This window comes from Ursus americanus, chromosome 27 (assembly GCF_024610735.1).
Source record: "Ursus americanus isolate L20-20 chromosome 27, mUrsAme1.1.p, whole genome shotgun sequence".
NCBI classification, from domain to species: domain Eukaryota; kingdom Metazoa; phylum Chordata; class Mammalia; order Carnivora; family Ursidae; genus Ursus; species Ursus americanus.
The window spans coordinates 15,055,575-15,059,021 of record NC_142153.1 but is presented as its reverse complement, the minus strand read 5'-3'; the positions used below and the strand labels follow the sequence as shown (position 1 = coordinate 15,059,021).

Sequence of the window (3,447 nt, the reverse complement as noted above, 5' to 3'; positions counted from 1 at the left end):
GAGACAAGACAAAGGACTGTACCCAGGCCCCTCTGCCAGAGGAGGGGATGGGGTTCCTCCCACACCCTCAGGGCCTCTCCTGGGCTCAGGGACCACTTGGAAGGGTGGGGTGGAGTGGGTGGCAGGCTGAACACATTGCCCACCTTCAGCCCCCACAGGCTAGATGGGACTCAGCTTCTCCCAGAGAGGAAAGAAAGCTAGCAAATTCTTTGTTACCAGCTTTTCACCTAACTTTTATGATGTTTCCTCTTCATCTTAACCTTTGATTATTTGATTAAGATCTCTAGGAATAGCTTGGTTCATTCTGAGCTCAGTCCACCCTTGCTAGCTCTCCTAAGAATTCCTGAACTCCCAGGGACCTCCACCAAGTGTCCAGACATTTCGCTCAGCCATGCAAACAGCCCCTGGTAATTCCAGGCCAGTAGCAAAGACAAGTAGAAAACAGGGCAAGCAGTAAAGATTTTTGCTTTCTTTCTGAGATGATCCATACGAGGGAGTCAGAACCAGTCATTACATGATGCTTGTTTACAAAAATTGCTTTCCCTTTTTTAAGCCTAAAAATCCAGCTGTGCACAAAAGGAGACCACAGGTGACTGCAATTAAAAAGGACTTCAGCGTTCATTTAGCTCTTCCTGTCTCATCGCACAAGGTGGAAATCAACAGTGGGAGAAGTGGAATTCGAACATCTCTAACAGATTGAATGGAAGTCTGAAGCTGCTTTCCTCTGGAGAGCTAGGCGCGGTCGAAGGCACTTTTAGATAGGCATCATTTTCTGATTTCTTCCTTTAGAAGCAGGACAGCAAATGCGAGGACGGGAACAGAAGTACGAGGAACGGGCTGAAGCAACAGACACAAAAGAAGAAGAGTGGGTGGGAGAGCCCGTCTGAACTTACTGAGATAATTCCACTTGAAACCAATCCTTGTGCAGGAGGAAACACCACCAAATATTGAAGAATTATGGAAAAATACTGAGTTGCCCACTCCTTAAAACGTACTCATCAACAGATCCAGTGATAAGGATACATATCTTAACTGTTAATTCAATAAACATCATTAAACACCCACTCGGTACTAAGTCCGTGGGGATTACATTAAAAGTAAGGATATAAATAGGAACAATGAAAGAGTGACATTTATTGCGGGTGGTCCAGGCGCTGGGCCAAGTATTAGCTTATTTAACCTCAAGAGTAAGTACGATTGTTTGCCCATTTTATTTTACTTTATTATTATTTTTTTTAACGTAGGCTCCACACCCAACATGGGGCTTGAACTCATAACCCTGAGATCAGAGTCACAAGCTCTACTGACTAAGCCAGCCGGGCGCTCCCTGCCCATTTTATAGGTAAGGAAACCAAGACTTAGGACAATGGAGTAACTTGCCCAAGGTCACCCAGGTAGGTGGCAGTGCTGAGTGTCTGGTTCAGGTCAGCCTGAATTCCTGACCATTTGCTCTAGTGTCACCTTTGAGACTCGATCCCCAGAACTTGTAGTCAAATGGGTATGACACACCTGAACAGAGTCCCTGTGATTAGGTCTTCCCATGGGAAAGGGGACAGTTAAGGAAGGTCGCAGGAAGATGGCACCAGAGCAGGAGCTTGAAGGATGAGGAAGGAGACGTCCCTTGGGAGATGGGTGAGGGAAAGCTGGCTTCCGGCACGGTGCCAGGATAAACAGGAGCTTCCTACCTGATGCTGCGGAAGAAGCAAATGGCGCTAGGGTCAGATCAACCACACCCCAAGGGCTCTGATGTCAGCTTAGAACTGGTTCAAGTAAGAGAACAATCTCGACACCATGGGGATGAGGAGTGAGATCTGTAGACCACTGGGGAAAATGGCCGGTGGCCATCAGAGTGCAATCCTCATGGCGGCTGGTTCATTGCAGCCTTCCCAGATCGCCAGCTGGACTCTGCTCTGGGGTAGACTAGATGGCGGCCTGTGAGGGTGGGTGCAGCTGCACGAGCTGCCCAGAGCCAGGGAAGTCACAGCAGACAGGGTCAAGTGAGTGCATCTTCCCTAGAGCAGTGTCCCGTTCCCTGGCCCATGGCAATTCCCAGTCCCACCCGGTGCACATAAACGGGCATCCAGAAGAAAGACAAAATAAAGGCTGGGTCCACAGGCGCTCTTCACGCCCAAGGCTCTGCTCAACACTCTGGGCTTGCTTAGATAAGTCATCGAGTTCCCGGGACAAAGACCAACAATCATGGTCCCCAGTCACCTGTGCGGCCCCAGACCCCGCTCATATCCCCTCGCTTCTCCTTACAGAGGCACTCCTTTTCTCTCCCCCACATACCAGATTTCCTCTTTCTCCCCATTGTCTGCTGTTAATGGTCTCGAATGGTCCCTCTTTCTTCCTTCTTCCAGTTTCTTCCATCAGCCTCTGGTGGACTAGCTTCCTGGTGGGCAGCTCCAGACCCAGGCTTTTGCTCTGGAAGGGCAGCGTCCCCTAGTGGTCACGGACCACCTAAATCCGAATTCCCTCAGGGAGCTGCGCTCAAGCAGAGCCCTGGCCCCTCCCCCCCCCCCCCCCCCCCCCCCCGCCCCCCAGACCCACTGAAGCCGATCTGCTGAACCAGAAGCTGCCTTTCAAACAACTCTCCCAGGGCACTTTCTGTGCACTAAAGTTTGAGAACCACTGCCCTGGGGACAAAGAGCCTGGAAACTGGCTGGTCTCTCATGGCCTCCTCCCTCTTTCCCCTGCAACTTTCTTTGGTATATGGAGTTGCAGGGTAGAGAGGCCCAGTGACAGCACAGGGTTTATCCCTTCTCTTCCTTTGTGTTTTCTTCTCTGTCTCCTCTGCTAGCCTCTGAGTCGCTGAGTAGCTGAGTCCACTCAGCTCTCAAACCCTGGGCCTTGGGTGGTGCATGGTCACCGTGGACACTTCTCCAATGTTTGTGGAATGAACAAATTCTTGATGTAGGGAACCTTCCCCTCCCTCCCATCTCTTCCCCTACCCTCTCCTCCTCTCCTTTTTTTGGGGGACCCTCTTGGCCTTGGGCATGAAACACAAATGTTTTAAGAGGTGGTTAATGTTTAAAGGGAGACAGTCAGAGGCACGGCAACAGCACGTTTGCTCAACGAACAAACAAACCCACCTTCTTCTGCTCTTTCCTAAGCCAACAGGAAGCAGCCAAAAGTCGGTCACTCACCCAGCGGTGGCTCAGACGGGCGTCCTGCACAGCAATTGTGCAACGTTGCTGCAACCGCCTGAGGCTATAAATAGTCCGTTGAGAAGCCCCATCTGGGGTTGCACAGGCCTGATGGGGGGGGGGGCTTATTTGTTGCCCCTTCAAACAAGTGGAGACATTCTTTTCTTTTCTTTTTTTTTTTTTAAGTGTCACTATAGAATCTAAGCCTGGGGCCAAGTATTCTATCTTCACCTTCGAGTTCCACCTGCTCCCTCAGGTTATAACCACAACGTTAGGGTCTCTGTGGGGCTCTGACTCTTCC

General features: G+C 50.5%; 1 long non-coding RNA gene across 2 annotated transcripts; it reads right to left on the bottom strand.

The window, feature by feature from the left end:
• Positions 1-454: 454 nt before the first annotated feature.
• On the bottom strand, positions 455-3,200 carry LOC123780425 (uncharacterized). Of its 2 annotated transcripts, none has more exons than XR_015721948.1 (4): positions 3,147-3,200; positions 2,290-2,424; positions 1,510-1,691; positions 455-837 (listed from the first exon to the last, which is right to left on the bottom strand). It is a non-coding gene; the product is annotated as an uncharacterized LOC123780425 (long non-coding RNA). The 2 variants fall into 2 exon arrangements; XR_006776404.2 differs by having other exon boundaries at positions 3,093-3,174.
• Positions 3,201-3,447: the final 247 nt, after the last annotated feature.